This window comes from Tyto alba, unplaced genomic scaffold, assembly GCF_018691265.1.
Source record: "Tyto alba isolate M040663 unplaced genomic scaffold, T.alba_DEE_v4.0 Super-Scaffold_9, whole genome shotgun sequence".
In the NCBI taxonomy this organism is placed as follows: domain Eukaryota; kingdom Metazoa; phylum Chordata; class Aves; order Strigiformes; family Tytonidae; genus Tyto; species Tyto alba.
The window spans coordinates 3,138,484-3,156,563 of NW_024881330.1; the positions used below are offsets into that span (position 1 = coordinate 3,138,484).

The window sequence follows — 18,080 nt, forward strand, 5'->3', positions numbered from 1 at the left end:
AGAATTTAGAATGGAAATTCAATGTCTTCGTATGTGTATGTCTCTGTATGTGTTCTATACTGTGGTAACTAATCACAGAAGGGGCAGCAGCTTCTCAGTTACTGGAAAAATGTTACACTGAGACTGGATCTAATTCTCCTGTTCAGCCTGAGTTAGGGGACTGTTTCAGAAACTGCTGAGTGAAGCTCTCTTGTCTGCTCCACGCAGATGGCAGATCATCATGTTCCCTTCTGGCTTTAAAATGGTTTTCTGTAGTGATGCCTAGGGGGTACTCTCTTCTCTGTACTGCCCAGCAGCAAGGATCTCCCTTCCTTTAGATGTGTTTGGAAAATCAACAAGTACATGAAAGAAAGAAATATGATTTCAGTCTTTCAAAACATGGGGGTTACATGCATGAAAATAGCTATCTCCTATTCAGGTGTCCAAGAGGTACCTGAACCCATAGAGCTAGGTACATCTCTGGCACCACATAACAAAAGAATGAGTTTTTAAAATGAGAAATTATCTTTTGTTATTGGAAGTCTTATAGAAGGCAACAGAGCACAAAACATCTTTAAAGCACCTTTATTTGGTATATGCTAGGAAAACTCTTCAGCCAGAAATTATCCCAGTCTAAAAGTAACCTAATCACTTGAATACTAAGCACTCTAAAACATGACTAAACATAATGGAAATAAGGACATGAGTGTCCAGCCTTCAAGCTCTTGTGTTTTTGAAAGTTAGTCTATGTAGCCATAAAACAGAAGATGACTTCTGCAAACTCAAACTAAGTGCGTTGGCAAGATCTAAGATTGCCCTTTGTCTGCCTCCCAACAGTCACAAAGCCCTTTTGTGACTTTAATATAAATCTGTACAGCTCTTTCCTAACTGCACATTTGCTTCAGGGTATTACCTTGTCTTGACACAATCCATTTTTAAACACCAAAGCTGCCAGTTAGCGCAGTGTTGAATTGTGTGCCTAGAAACCAAATGGTTCTTTAAAAATAGAGAAAATTGCATTTACAGTAGCAGTTACTGTATCATCACTATCAAATGAATTTTTCAGATGTGATCTTTTTGATGAAATGCTTTTCTTTCTCCGCCTTCTAGCACAAAGGTCACCTCTCAACTCTGTTTCTTCATAGTTCATGTTATAATCCCCTTTAAAATAGTAGTAAGAATAACCTATCTATCTGTTGTTTACACAATGCCTACTTTCCTCTCCTAAAACTTAACTTCATCTATCATATTAGAAGACACTAGCCACCAATTTGTTACTTGAATGCTTCTCTTAAATACAAAGTTTTGTAGGAGCAACTTGTCTTTGCAAATTTGACATGAGCAGCAAATCATGTTTGATCTTTGAGGACAATTTGGCTTGTTTTAGAAAAAAAAAGGCATTATTTGATTCTGGGGCACAAGATGACAGTCTAAGCACTTTAACAGAGAAGGGGAGAGAGTCCCATGTGGATTTTGGCAACCTCTTGCATAGGCAGTAGATGTGGCAAATATGATTTATGGGACCAAGTCACTCTTGTCACCTGGTTCATTGCCTTCCTCTACACGAAGATTACAGCTAGGCATGCCCAAAACATTTGGCCATGTTCAGGCACAGCTGATGGTTGGATACTATTCATTGCCAAAACCATTCTTCCCAAATCTAGATCTAGCCCACTGACCACAAAGTGACAACTCTGAGATAAAATTCTATCTAAAATCCCACACAGATATTACAGGGAGGATGAGAGTACGTGGAAGGTGAAATTAAAACAGTTTTGACCATGTCCTTCCCAACTTCATAAACACATGAAGGACAGTGCACCCAGGCAGAGATCAGAGACCATGTTGGACGATGGGGTCACTTGGCTGGACTTTGACATGACACAGAACTTTTTCAACATACAGTTCCTACCAAACTAGAGGTAGAAGAAAAAACTAACAGTGAAAGATATCTTCCATCTAAAAAAAGTGCCAGAAGTGATAGCATACTGTCACCTAGAGTAGCCCTTTCCCCCCCAAATAAGATGACAGGACGTAGGAGCTGGTGTCACAAGGTGAATGGAAACTTAGTTGAAGAAACAAGGGCCATGCACTAGAGACAGGACCTGGTGAATATGGCAGTAGCAGAAAAATCTGATGGGGATTCCCTTTTTCCCAGATAAACACATTGAGAGATGGGGAGCGTACTTTTGTAACTCCACAAGATCATCATATCTATCACATGCATCATCCAGTGATTTCTGCATCGAACCAAATAACCTGTAGTTAATATAGAGCCTGCCTTTCAAAAAGACAGGCAGCTTTGGCTTACAGATTTTGAGCAATGGAAAATCTACCACTTCCCTTGGGAAGCTGCTGTAGCAGTTAATTAATTTTGCTGTTAAAAAATGTTTGCCATGTTTCCAGCTTGAATTTGTCTACGTTGCTTGAAGGAAGGATCTTTGTCAAGACTGTTAGCGATTTCTGGTACTTACACTCTACCTTCATAAGATCTTCTTCAAACACTTGATAAATGTTAAAGAAACCTCACAACATCCCTGTGAGACATAAAAATGTAATTATCTTAGTACGTTACATGGATGAGAACAAAGGGAGAGAGGAATTAAAATTCTACTCAGGCAAAGCTAAGATGTGAATCAAGTGGGATTCCCAGGAAGGAAACCTGGCACCTCGATTCCCTGCTCCATAACACCATCTCCTGCATCTGTGATTCAGAAATGGTCAAGGTTATGTGTCCTTCACAACTCAGAGGCAACCCCAAAGGGGATGATCTCCGCAATGCTGAGCAACCTGAACTCCATGAGGAACTGAGCGCACCAAAGAGCAGGCAGGATCTATCCTTCTTTGTTCTGTACCAAGCAGCTTACACCGATCCATGTAGGACCACTTTTCCCCCTGTGTTGTGAAGTTTGGTAACACAAGATGTTTAGTAGAAAGACAGTCTCCTCGTCCCCAAGCACGGCAAAGAATATAAAAGTTACTTTAGAAATACTGGAAATTTCCAAGATATCTCAGTCAGATACATAATTCCATCAAGTCCCTTAACAAAACCCTCGCTCCTACTCTCTGTTAACCATTCAGTCAGTGACCAGTACTTTATGTCTCCACAAGCATTTTCTCCACCACTTAGCCTCCAATGTCACTCACTCTTCTCAAATGGGATTATATGACATGGTTGGTTTGATGACCTAGAAGGTCCCTTCCAGCCTTATGTTGTAGTAGAATATTAATGACTCTGCTAATTCAGAGCTGTCTGACCTCCACTCTATACAGCCACAAGCAAGATGATCTCTCTCTCATTATAGCTGTCTTGTTCTCAAATAACCTCTTCATGTAAAATGCATGCACAGTTTTTCTTCTTCTTGCAATACAGTGATTTTTCTCTACCCAAAAAAGCCAGTCACTGTTCAGATTATCTTCTCTATAATTGCCTGGAAAACATTTTGGAGGTTATTTTATTTTTATTCCCAGCAACCACACTAGGTATATAACAATGAAATAGACAGAGTTCTTAATCTGAAATAATTTGACTTGAAATCTGGAAAGAATCTCATGTGCTGCATTTATCTCATATATCCCCCCATGCCAACTAATGCAAGTAAGGACTTGATGCATTAAGTCAGGGAAGGCAAAGAGGTCATTCCTGTTCCCTCAAATAAGGATGGCTCCTACTTGTCCTCAAGACTACAACTGCCTACCTGCCACCTTGGAAGCTCATAAACTCAGCATAAATATATTTTTTAGGTAATGCTAGGTACCTGTGTGCCCACGTGCAACAGAAACATCAGCAAATCACTTGGGGGTCTCCTGCCAGCATTCAAATGAGTGCCCAGGAGGGTGGAAGGGGGTGAGATGTGTAGCACACTACATCAAGGCTGGTCCAGTGCCACCCCTTCAGAACAATGCTGATACACCAAAGCGTTTTCATTCACTCAGAAGAGTTTGGGGCAGACCCACAAACTCTCTGAACCTTTGTACACCTCTTAGGGTTATTTAAGAGTCCAAGTGGAGGATCAAGCCCATATCATGCACTGTACAATCATGTAAAAGGTTTTCACTTTAGATAAAGATCTTACAAGTACTGCATACACAGAACAATGTTATATGGGAGGTAGCAATAATAATAACAACAGCAGGTTTTTTTTCAGACTTCTCAGTAGATTTTAGCAATATGAATTTTATGCCTTATAGATTCAGACCTTTAGCCAAAGATGGGCCAAAAAGAGATGTCAGGGGAAAAGAAATCAAAGACATAGGTGAGTGTAGAAGGAAAAAAAAACTACCATCACCTCTACCACACAGCGATATCAGATTGATTCATATTTTGAAATAGGCTGAAAGTTACATTTAGTCTGACCAAGGACAACAACTATTTGCAATGATACAACATACTGTAAATCTTATGTCAGAATCTGGACAATAGGTGATTTCTTCCCTGGAGCAGTGTTTTGTTGGCACTGGGCTCATGTTCATGCTGAGGATCCCACTTGCAGGTAAAATAACACCCTCACTTCTTTGCAACTTAATATCTGAAGCTTGGGAAAGATTTACCCCTACCAGGCTGGCCATCTGTTAGCTTTCTTCAGCCTCTTAAAACTTCTGAAGATATGAGTAATTTTCCTCCCTGTCTGTCAATTTTATAGAAAGAATACTGCCTTTACATTTCTCTCATGAAATATTTCTATTACATTATTTTCCTTTCTTTTCTATGTTTCATGATTAATATTGTCATTAAAACTTCTTTTACAGTCAGTTCTTTGGCATATTCTGATTTTCTGAAGCTCATTCTTTAAATGTCTCCAGCTCCAAGCTCATGTCTAGTCAACATCTTCCACTTGCCAATAGTCTACAACTCATAAAGTCTTATATACATCCAGCAATTTTTCAGCTCACGGGGAAACCTGAAAGGAAACCCAACAGGGAAGCCACATGTCCTGATAGATAGTACTCTACGATGTGCATAAAACCTCCTCCCACCCCAGGATGAAAATATTTTCTAAAGAGGAGGCAGATAGATTAAAAAAAAAAAAATAATCAGAATATACAAAAAAAGAAGAAAGGAAAAATCATAGAAGGATATTCCCTGTTTTCTTGGAACTGCGGAAGTCTGGGCCCTTTCTGTGCCAAGGCAGTTAGACCAAGGTTGGTCAGGGAAGAATAGTCTGCAGGGACCAATTGGACTAATAGTGATGAATGAGTCGGTTCAGTGAAAGGTCTTTTCTGTTTCTTCTCAACCATGATCGAAGGAGCAAAAGCCACTGAAGAACAAAGATCCTTCTTAGGGAGAAACCTGCTTATCAACAGGCAAGTATCGAGCATAATATTTTGTTTTAGTGAAATATTTGGCATGTCCTGCAGTGATCAATGCCAGAGCTTTGGAGAGAACGATAGCAATAGACTATAATTAGCTGCAATAACTCCTTACAATAACAAGTATATTCTGGTTTGAATTATTCATGATCTACTGTGTTATTTATGGCAATTCCAGCCTTTCCTTTCCTCTGGTAGTGTGGGGTATTTAGATTTTGGGTATTTTTTTTTTTTTATTTGGCCAGACACAATGTTTTAATTACTAGGCAAAGGAATAAATAAATAAATAAGCTTCAGGAAAAAAAAAAAAAAAAAAAAAAAAAAAAAAAAAAAAAGAGGATATTTTCAGCAAGAATCAAGTTTTCAGTCACAATGGGGGATGAGGAGGAAGCAACAGGATGTGAATTTCTATGCTGTCCATCAATTACATGTCTTTCTGACAATGCAGTGTATGGACCTCCTAATTGGAAGTAAGAAGGGACTGCTTCTTTGGGAAGGACCAGGTTCCTCAGCTTTCTGAGCACGATTTCTCTCCGAGCAAATGGAGAGTTTCAGCTTTCCCCAAGGTAGCCCCAATGAAGTACCCAAGGAAGCACTTGGCCAATGTTCTGCATTTGACTGATATTTCTACTCACAGAAAATTGACCCTATGCCTGGGATTTTTGCCTGTTTATCTCATGAGATGCACTGTTTAGTTATGTTCCAGCTAGCAAAAGTGATGGGGGAGGTATTATGCATTAAAAATTAATTTACATTGGCAGCCCTAGATAATGAAGTCCTCTATTCACAGAACAAGCACAGTCCTACACTTACAAGGCTGCTGTTTCAGTTTACTGCTGCTCTACCTTCCATCTAGGAGACTATTTACCAGGAGAAGATGAGGTCTCTGCCCTATTGCAATGAATACTACTTGTCTTTTTACTACAAATGTATCAGTCCTCCAGGAGCAAAGGTTCTGATCCAACAAATCAGAGAAATAACATCACTCTCCTTCAAAATCAGTGGGTTACACTTATAATCAAACCAAAGCAGCTTGCACACCTGATCAGAAGCAGATTAATGTTCAGAGTAAAACCTTATTCCTCCTACCTAATGACCATCATTGTTTTGGGGAATCTAAGACCAAGAATCACGCAAATTTATTTCTCTAGATAGCCCTCTAGCAAGAAAAAAACTCCTATCAGAAAAAGGCCATTTTCATGCAAGATCTTGAACTCTATTCCAAAGGTTTTCTGTACCCGGATTTTACAAACCACTTGCCCTTCACAGTAGTTTCCACATAGAACTGTGCTGAACCAAAATGCTTGCTTTCCAAGAGGTGAAACAATCCCCACTTTGCATAATAGGTTGGAAATATTACTTCTCACTCCATCCTCCCTGAAGGAAGACTGACTGCCATATATCTCCCAAAAGGGAATGAAACTAATCTAATATTTATATAATGTATTAATAGATAAGTTGTTAAGAGACTGCTAAAGTACTCAATATCTCAACTACTGATACATGGCATAGAACTGTATCTTATACAAAAGCCAACACGCACACACATATATATCCAGACACACACACTCACTCTTTATGCATTACCTTTTACCCAGAACAGAGGAAAAAGCGTTATTGGATTTTTGGACACTTCAGAGTCAAGTAACACCAAAATACACTTAGGATCAAAAGATCTTTTTCAAACTTGGCTTTAAGATCCTCCAGTTTCATAGGTGATCTCTGTGTGCCCTTAGAGACTGGGAGAAGATGGACATCATGTTCTACTAGCAAAGACTCTACCCCTTAGTTTTAGGATTCATTCAAAAACCAGCTCTCTGGTTGCATAATACTACCCTGAGACTTGCCACCTTCAATGAAAAGAAAAACACCCCTCACGGGAATCTTCCAGGTTTCCCTAACATTTAACAGCAGTTGCTTGACTCCTAAAATGAGACAGAAAGATGAAATTCTGGGGGAGCAGGAGGAAGAGTAAATCACAAGACCACATATTTAGGAGAGATCCATGTTCTCACCCATGCAGAGGATGTGTGAATCACTGCTGAACGGTCTGCTGAGCTGACTGTGCATCTTTCACCCCAAATGCTGCATTTCTCCATCAGCAGCAACTGGGGCAGAGGACAAATTCAATAGCTACTGAATATAATTAAGTCTAATTGCAAAGTTAATTGTTGATGAGAAGAAGCTGGGAGGGGGGAAGGGAACAAGCAGCATGAAACTAAGTGAGGATATCAGAGCTCAGCAATCTGACATCCTCGAGATAAAGCTGAAGTTCAGTTTACATGCCCCATATTAACTGCATCCTCCTGTGTATGTGTCTATCGCTCCTTGCTTCTCTGACTGGACACCAATGACTGCCAAAACCCTCTTTCTCAAACATAAGGCCTCAGACCTATTAACAGCTAAAGCAGCATATTGAAAATACCTCAGCAGTATTCACCTGAAAGCTTGTTCAGGTTGAGACCCAAAGAGAATGAGGGCACCTTGGTACTAGGAGGAAATTATCTAACAAGTCTGTTTGTGGGTTATATTCCCAGCTGATGTCCATTGCTGTAAATTCATTGACTAAGACAGAGCTATTCTGCTGCTACAGTTGCTAAGATATCTATTAGATGTTGTTTCATTCAGAATCAATCTTGAAGTCTTCCAAAACCTGACCTACGATGACATTTCAAGGCATCCAGTCTGAAGGAAAGTCCCTGGGGATATATGTTAAAAGTAGAGTGGAGTGGGCTTGAAATCACATAAAGGAATGAAAAAATTCAAGTCTACTGTCACTGCTGATAGGCACAGGGAAGGGATATCCATCTTTGTGCTTCAGTGCCTAAGTTCAGCATATAATTTTTAGATATTGTGTGTCCATGAAGGCGGCAATTATGGCCACTGTCAGAGGTGGGATGCTAGACCACCTGGACCTTCTCAGGGACCCAAGTTGAGATTTGTGACCTGGAGGACAATGGTGCATGAAGATTGCTGTCTTTGGCAGTGAACAGACCCTGGGAGCACTGCACAACACTGGAAGGAGCTGTGCCAGGCAGGGGGTGCTGGGAATAAAAGAGTCTGTGATGTGGCAGCACAGACTGAAATTATATACTGCACAAACATCCCCAGACAGTCACTCTTCTTTGACACAACATTAAATAACAGTTTGCAATTGGAGTGAATTTCCTGTTTATTCAGGGAAATTCCTTCTCCACTCGACGTTCCACACAATCTTGGTGTTTCCCAATGCAAACAGCCACAGAGGGAGGAGCGAGAAAAAAGCACATCAGCTGTATATTTTTTAAAAAAGCAAAAACAGAAAGAGAGATGAAGGACTAGACCCCTGGAAGATGCACAACAGTTAGATTCTTCCTGTGTTTGAAGCATACAGTCAGTCAACATCTCACCTGTGTTGCTTGATGCCAAGTAGACTTCCATGTGTCTGTGCGTAATGTAGGATGATAACACCGGGTGGAATGACCTTGTGACAAATTACTGGGCTTGCCCATCACTCTGGCTTGTTGCAGGAAAAGCAGCACCACTGAGACCTCTCCTGGACATACCCCTACACACATGCACACCCCAAACCCCTGATTTTCCCAAGTGCCCCTTTCTGCACGGAACAACTGAAACAGGCTCCCAAAAGGCATAGTCATCTCCAAACATATTCTTCAGCCACAGCTCCGTCATTCAGCTCACAGATCACAGAACAAGAACTGCAGAGCAAGGACTTCCCCACCAAGAAGAAGCAAACCAACCCGTTTTTTTGGTTACCATATACAAGCAACAGACACAAGATTGTTGTACCGGCAACAAGGTTGGAAGGGATTTGCATTAAGAAATAAGTAAAAAGGTGAGGAGATTTTGTTGGGGAAGAAGGTTCTTTTTTTTTTTTTTTTTTTTTTTTTCCCCCCCTTTGCTGTTATTTTTCTGTCATTTTAATATAATATTGAGGAAAGCAGAGGGAGATGAAGGCAATCCAGCTGTTGCCATGGCAGCCTCTAGCTGGCCATTTCCCACATCACTCGAGTTGCACAGTGCTGTTTCCCTCCAGTGCCAGCTCCTGGTTTCAGAGCAAAGGAGTTTTGCTACTGGTGATGGCAGGCAGGGAGTATGTGAGTGCAAAGCAGTAAAGAGGAGGGACCAGCAATCAACACAGAATGGGAAAAGGTGGCCTGGGAGAAGGAAGAATCGCATGAGAGCGGGTGAGAACAGATCATCAGGAGTGAAGGTGAATGTAGTGATGGATGGAAATGAAGCATTTAAAGGCAGAAACAGCATTTTCTGGGTGGAGACCCCAGACAGACAGAGACATGTTCATCACCTAAAAACTATTCTGATTTATACTGATGTTTGCCCAAAACTGGTGGAACTTCCCTCGACACAAGAGCCCTTTAAAAATACTCCACTACTTTCTCCCTAAACCCATCTCTGGCTTCTGCCACAAATAGCAGGACCACTCTCTGAGTTCAGGCTCTAAGTTTAGTCTCCATCACGTTTAGAACTTAATGCAGCCCTTGCATTAAAAATTCATATCCTGGCAGTTCCCATTTTCACAAGGGCCTGTTTGAATTAATGACATTGCCTCAGCAAGCACTTCATAAGTTAATCATATGCCATCGCTTCTTTCTTCCTTGAAGATGGAAGTGGAGAAGTCTTGCTCACAAAGTTTCAACATTTGCGGCTCTCCTTGAAGACAATCTTCCAAGCCTCTGCAGTATTTAACCAGCTATGTGTTGAACTCTTCAGGCAGTAAATGTGAGGAACTCATAGGAGTGTTCCTGGGGACCAAGTGACAGTCTAACAAAGAAGCTTCTACTGTTCTTAGTACTAAAAGGAGAAACACAGTCAAAGGGCTGGAAGGTTAAAATTCATGGCCTTCCCTATCGCTGGCATTATGCAGCTATGGAGGGTCCACTAAGAATTTGCTCCACCCACTACAAGAAACCCTCAAAAATCCAGGTTTTCTTTGAAGAAATGCCCTACAAACTACAAAATTACAATGAACCACATTAAGAGAGGAAGAGGAATGATGGGATGTTTAAAAAACTTAGGGCTGGGCCACAGCAATGAAATTTTAAGCTGAAAATACCTTCATGACCCTAAATGGACAACATTTATCACTACTAAGGAAAACCTGACCTGACGGATAATGTTCATCTATACAAGGGCAAAACTGGTCAAGCAGGCACCTGAGAAAGTTTCTGATACCACATTGAGAACTGGCAGACCAGCCCATAACAAACCTCCAAAGCTCTAGTTCATTCATTTTTAACTACAGTGAGGGCTTTTGAACATGTTGATGGAGGCAATCACTTAGAAACTTAATGGATGTGAACCCAGTGGAAAGACAAGCAATCAGTAAAGTCTTTCCTTTTGTCCAGGGTCATCTTTGCAAGTAGCAGGAGGGGAAAGCATTAGTCCAGGAGCAAGGAACACTGAAGTGGGAAAGGACTTGCAGGTCCCATTTAATATGTGCTTCCAGTCCAGGGAAAGTTTTACTTCACCCTGTCTAATTCAGGTAATGGGCCATCCTTAAAAAGCCCATTGCATCCTCCTTTATTTTTCCCTGTCAACAGCATAACTCCTTCAACTTTCTTAAAAATCTTACAGATCCATCCTGTCCTTGGACATTAGAAACACTCTCCCTCAATTATTTCATCCAAACTTCCCTTAGTTACATCCTTATTTACATCTGCTCTTCCCAGTACCAGCATGTTTTCTCTTAACAGCCCCAGCTTTGTTCAAGCTCTGATATCTGGTGGCCCCAGTATACAGACAGGCAGGTACTTGTGTATCCTGTTCTCAGGCTATGTCTGAGATCAAGGTGCACACAGGATATCAAATAGTCTAAGCAGGTTCCACAGCTTCCTCACAGGTAGGACAGGATAGAGGTTTATTTATATTTCCCCAGGTATCAAGAAAATATAATGGTACCTCCTCTTCCCCTCCTTAATTCAAGTTCCAAATGAAGCCTTCAGTCCCTTGCTCCTCTCGTCCCTCGTCCTCCACCCTGGGCTGCCACTTTCCACAAAATTTTATGCATGGAATTTTCTAGGGCATTTTTTTCACCTAATACCTAAACTACCTACCTTGCTGCACCGGGATCCTTTTATATTGCCACTCTAACTCCTACAGATCTTTACTCCTGAGCATCATCCAACCATGTCTCCTTTTTTTCTAAAGTGCATCTATCTCTGCAGAGACCAACATCTTGAAGTATCTTCACTCAGCTGGAAGTCTCCAGCATAGGAAATTAACACCATCAATTATTCTAATACCTCTAAACCCTTCTAATCCCACTGATGCTCTGTTTCAGCCTCCTCAAGCTGAAGGCAATCCTCTGATTGTTTCTTCAGCTCAGGAATGAACGAGAGGCTTAGGAGCAGCAGAGATCAGCTTGCTTCTATCTTCCTGGGCTTGTTATCGCCTATCTGTTGTTTTCACAGGCATGAAAGGCCACTGATGAATGCAATCACAAGTCCACAGTCAAGGCATGAATGTGTGGGTCAGAGGTTCACTTAAATCAGTGGCCACATACAGTAATTACATAAATCTAAAGCTATACCAACATGGGGGTGTGTGGTGTGGTTTTAGATGCAAAAAGTAAACATCATCAGTGATAAAAGTGGATGGAGATGTTATTTAATGAGAGGTGATTCTGAATGGCTATTCAGGAATGAGACATTCTCCTAAATGCATTAAGGAAATCTTTCTCTTCACACCAATTGTTTAAAGCATTGGAACAGCCTTACCACTTGCATTAGGACAGGAGAGACAGTCAGTTTCGATTCTCCGCTCCTCAGAGCATGAAGTACAACCAGGTTAAACACCGACTCATTCTAAAGCAACTGAGGAGGATTAAAAAGATAAATTAAAAGGAGATAAATAGCATCTAACATGCATGTGTTGGGCAGGAAAGTCCACAGTGGACAGTCATCACAAAAGGCGGTTTATCTTAGAAGGGACAAACCATTCAGACTTCAGTGCAGAGCATCCCAGTGACCCCCAGGTGAGGATAACAGGACACTCTCTGGCCTGGAAGCATTATGAATTCCAGCCCTCCATGACGTTTGTCCTCTCCTTGCCCTTTGGAGGCAGGTGCAGTCACGGCTCCTCTCCCCTGGGATGGTTATGTGCTGGTATGTCCTCTTCTGTCCCAGAGGAGGTCAAGATCTGTAATTTTCCATTACTGCTGCTTATCAGATGTCATCATTCCGACAACCTTCAAGAGCTCCTCTTCCCCTTGTCACCACTGGGACCTAAAAAACCTCTCTTCCTCACTCCCTTTTCAGAATTTACATGAGGGACTCAAACCTTGAGAGAGTTATAAGCAAAAAAAAAAAATAATAGTATAAAATCTCTTGTTTGTGTCACCCCTTGTCCTCCATCCCATCTGGCACCTTTTTCCATTCTTCATCCAGGACACTTATTTCTTACAAGTAGTCGATACTAAAGAAATTGCTTTGAACATTTTGAAGGATCCTCAGCATCCTTGGAGGCCTTAAAGAACAGAAATTACTGTGGCAGCAGACACAAGAGATTTGGAGCTGCTTTCAGATATCAAAGTATACATCATTTTAAATGGGATCCCCTCTCTGCAGAGAGAATGAGGAGATGTGGTATATCCTAAAGAAAAGAGGTGCATCAAGGAGTCCCCAAGACAAACTCATTGACACAAACTTGATTGTTTCTATATTGGGGAAGTCCTTAGTGGCTTTGGTATTTAGGCCTCAGGGTTTACAAGGAATCCACATTGAGACTTTTGGGGAGGACCTGTGACTAAGCGCTTACCAGTGCTTTACTCAAGTGTTTGTTGAGCTATGTTCAGGCAAGCCTGTATAAGAGGCGATTGCTCTGTAAGTCCAGGGGGGGAGGCTGTATTAGTCCACCTTCACATAACAGGTGGAGAAAGTGTGGCCTATACTTCTCCAGAATTACCTGGGCACTTAAAACAACTGAAGCCACCAACATTAACAGCAGTTCAGGGCTCCTGGAACTCCATCTGTGGCTTTTAGCTCATTTGGCCACCTGTAGGGAGATGATTAGGTGAAAGCAGAAGTGCAGAGGGGCGTGCAAATGGACAATAAAAAGTTGTTATAAATTCCGATCATCAGCTCTTCTCATCAGGCTTTCAGACAGAGGTCAACACTGTTCATAGAGACAAACAGATAAAATTAGAGTTGGCCAGTGACAACTCTGAGTTATCCTTCTAGACAACTTGGGTTCATGGAAAGTCTTGCCTTGGAAAGAGTTTACTGATCAAAATCTTGTTCTTGAATTCCCTGGCTCAGCTTTGATGCTAGCTATAAAACACTTTTCACAAGTGTGGGAGTTGGAAGACTTGGAGCAAGAGCACATTATCATCTGATGAAAGATGAGGTAACTAATCTTCTCCATTTGGATTATTTTCCTGACCACAGATGCTTTATATGGAATTCTTGTGATTCCATTTATGTGAGGTGTGGAAACCTCTATTTAGGTGAGCAGGGAAGAGATGGTGCCTTACCACCCAAATGAACAAGATCAAAGCCTAACAAAATTTTCTTATGTTTATCTGTTTTTTCTAACCCAGCAGACAAAAGCTAAGTATCACAAATGCACATGCAGAAGAAAAGGAATGTACAGAACTTCAACTTCTCTGTCTGATTCTCCAGATTAGAAGGGTAGTTATTTACTATGGATAGAAGGAAAATTCTTCATAAGAGTAAGAAGCCAGTGGGACTCACTAGTACAGGTCATGGGAGGAAAAGATACAAAGTCATTCTTCACACTCTGATTGGCCATTAATGACAAATAGTGGTTAGTAACATAAGTAACCTTTAAGCAGCGCTTTTAATCTTCACACATTCAGCTTTAGCAGTAAGACTATTTAGGATAAAAGCATCTAGTTTTTAATCTTTGAGCTTTAGGTAATATAAAAGTCACTGTAACAAAAGAGAATCTCCTTTTCCAGGAACAGGAAAGATCAAAAGTGCAACGATTTGCATGGCAAATGTTGTTTTCATACCAACATCTCTGCATCTTGTGCCTGCTACACCTTTATTTTTTATTTTTTATTTTTAAATCCAATAAGTTTTTTTCATATCCCATTTTCAGAAATTGATTCTCATTCAACCTTCATCAACATGTTCTGTAAATCTTCCAAATTTCTTATTATGCCAGACATTTGCTTCTGACCACCATCTGATATTTTTTTTTATCAATCTCTTTCTACAGATGGAGAATCTCCAGATGTCACAAATCTGGTAAACCTGAACTGGGAATAGGAGGAGCAAGCAACAAATTTGCAGCTGTAAGAGTAATATAATGTCTGTTGTTTCCCTTCTTTGTTGCTGGTAGCTTATATTGTTGATTACTCATTAATACTTTGATGATTAGTGAAACATTTGGAAAAATGTTCATCATCAAAAGAGATGTACATCAACCATTTAATTTCACAAGGTGTCCATTTGCCTCTCTCTGGTGACAAGGATTTAGACAGAGGCTGAGGGATCTCAACCTCTCAGCAGCTTAGGATGTCATGATGGAGGAGAAAGACCCTTAAAGACAGCAATTAAAAATGTAGTTCTCCACAGAGAGCCTCTCCCAGACCATTGGGTCTGGACATTGTGAAAAAATACCTTATTTGTTATCAACTCTTCAGCACTTGTCATCTTTCTGTTCTGATCAGCTACTCACAAATGGAACAGAATTAAATATATGTATATGTGTATACACATAGGTGGAGAAAGACATACAGCCACATGCACCCAAGGCTGAAATAGGACTTCAGAAATCCCAGCATCTGTATCTGGAAGTGTTAGTATATAAACAACTTACTTATTTTTTTTTTTTTTTTTTAAAAAAAGCTTGGAAAACTGCCCGTATGTGTTATATATGGACTCAGTTAAACCACTCTATGGGTGAAATGACCATGATTTCTTATCTATATTTCATCAAATAAAATTTAATATAGAATTCAATTGAAGGGATCATTAATATATAGCAGTCAAAGAGAGTTTGGCAAAAATCACTGGCTAAAAATTGGTTCTGAGATAAGCCGTTATGAATGAACAAATTTGTTCACAGATATTCAAAATCTTTTCCCAATGGACTTAGGAGAAAGAAAGAAAGAAAGAAAGAAAGAAAGAAAAGACTAACATAATCGTTGCAGTTGCTATTATCATTTACTAATAATCCTGATTACCCTTATTTGTTATTTTTCCCCAATCAGTTTGGAGAGCATCCACATTAAAAAGATTTTAAATTTGTTTCTGGAAGAAGTTAGATTCACCTTCATTTCAAAATGCCTCATTTCCCAGATTCAGCAGAAGAGCTCGGGGGTTAAGAGAGCTGTCATAGACTGAGTAACAATGTTCAGCCTTGGATTTGAAACGGTTGCCTAGCAGTAAAAGACTCCTTACATACCACTCCCAGTTGGAGGTGTTCCCTATTTCATATATATAGTTAGCTATAAAGATCATATGGAGGAATACATAAGAGGATATATTAATAGTCGCACCCTCTCAAAATCGGAGTATTGAGTATAACTGGAAAAAGCTAAACCCTTTCAAAAGCAGTAGAGCATCACACAGTTAGAGGCAGCAGCTCAGCCCTGCAAATCAGTGCTGGATACATAGCAACAGATGCAAAAATCAAGTGGTACAAAGCACCATTCTCAAGGAGTTTTTTCAGCAATATTTATTCAGCTTGAGGGAAACAGTGGGATGGTTCTAAGTCTAGGTTATTCTTTATTAAACATCTTGCTTTTATTTTTTTATATATATATATGTGTGTGTGTGTCTGTATGTGCATATATTATATATATATATATATGTATAAAATGCCAGAAGAGACATTTGTGTTCATGTAGTTTAGCCTCAGGCAGAATGAGGCCATTGAATTTCACCCCAGGATTCCTGTGCTTAGCCCAGAAACTTGGGTTTAGCACAGACCCCACAATTACCCCTTACTTGTGTATTTTCTGGCAGCCCCATGAGCTGTTCAGCAGTGGTGACTAGCAACGACAACAACATCTTGGATGCTATTTTTCCCAAAGAAAAGCAGTAGTGATGAGCCTTGCAGAAGGAAGACTTGTATTTATCCACAAGACAGAGTCATCTTCCTCTGTCCTGACCCACCCTGTGAGCTTGTAAAGGTACCAGCTATCACTTAAGTCTTCTGTGTGGACAATCAGGAAGGTTATTAATGATTTTCTCCTTCTGGTCACTAGATCACAGGCAGAAGCTGGCTGGCTTTTATTCAGACCAGTGGAACAGTCTTTCCATAAACTTTAGGTCTCTTTTGCCCTATTTAGGTCAGCAGTTAATATTCCTTATCACAAAGAAGGGGTCATGTCCTACCATTTAAAGTCAGCACATGCCAAGCGGGCTGCCAGAATGAGCAGCCCCTCTCATCCAGTTAAATCTGGGCTGAACTGAGACCTGTGCCTGAGCACAGCAGAGCGAACAACACTGCAATATGCTGCCAAATACTCACAGTGCATCTTGAGTGAGTTTTGCACAGAGGGCTTTTCTGGTCTAAGACACAAGATAAAGAAATGATGCTAAATCCCTTTTTTTTTTTTTGCTGTTTTGTTTTGTTTTTGCAGAAAACAGGCTACACTGTCCCAGTCTATCAGGCTTGGGTCGTTGAAAATTATAGGTCATAAGGAGTCTCCCCAGTCCGCAATAGCTTTGACCCCACCATTCTGTCTGGAGAGATCTTCCTCCCTGCAGATCAAAAGAGTTCAAGTCCTTTCTTGGACCATGAGTGGAGTGAGTTTAGGGGTCTTGAGACCTGCTCAGAACACATGAGTTGGCCTGGCCTTCTCTCCATGACTGCTAAGCTCTAGACTGCTTTGGAGAGCAGTGCTGCAGACGTCATCAGAGGAGCAATGTGTTCTCCTTCTCTTCTCCTTGCTTCTGTCCTTCCCAGTCCACCATGCCCACCAGTGCCAAGAGAATGGTGTGTGCCTCAGATGTCTCAAGATGAGCTCGCTAGCTAAACTGTGGCTCCTGGCTGGGTTTGTCCTACTTTTCCCTTTCATCTCTAGCTGCTGGTGAATCCCCCCAGGATGCAGGGAAGCCACTGTCCCTTGTTCTCCATCTCTGAGTAGCCAGCACCTTCCCATCACCCTCTGAGAGATCAGACACTACCAGCACAAAGGAGTCAGGGGACAATGGGCAGTGGCAGCCGCTCTTCTGAAGATTCCAACCTTCACCTTCCTGCTGACCAAAAACGTTGCCAAAGGGGGGTTACACCATCTTCCCTCCTCCTCTAGCCCATCCTCACTCTTGTCCCAGCAAAGCAAACAAGGCAAAGGGCTCTGTTGTTTCGGACCCCCGTGGAAAAAGAATGAAAAAGCAGCCCATCCTCCCCGCTTAGCATGTGACGAGCCACAGAAGAGCAGCAGTGCTGCCAAGCCTGGTGACTAAGGCCAAAGAGAGAGGAGATAGAGGAACACAAGGGCCTGCTTGTTTGGGTTTTGTTTGGGGAGTTATTTGAAATTCAGCAGCAACTGGCGTTGGAGAACAGAGTCCACTCAGAGCCTCTCTCTTCCCATTCATCCCTGGCCCGGCAAAGAAGGGAGGGGGGGATGTAGGCTGAGGAACAGGAAAAACAACTAGTGTCCTTATAAAAATGCCCGCCTGGTAAAGGCAGCCTCTGACCACAGGGAGGCATTTGAACCCAGATTTCATCAGTGTTGGAGGGAAGTCAAGGCGGGACAAAGCCTTGATGCCCACAGCAGCCTGGCATTGAAGGATCCTCTCTCCTTAGCAATGATTTTGTCAAGGTTTACAACCTCCTTCCTGAAGACCAAGTCA

At 41.2% G+C, this 18,080-nt stretch overlaps 1 protein-coding gene across 9 annotated transcripts in view; it reads right to left on the reverse strand.

Moving 5' to 3' along the window:
- The window catches only part of ADGRB1 (adhesion G protein-coupled receptor B1), a 280,012-nt gene that overhangs the window by 243,207 nt on the left and 18,725 nt on the right, over positions 1 to 18,080 (reverse strand). The gene's annotated exons all lie outside the window — the stretch shown is intronic.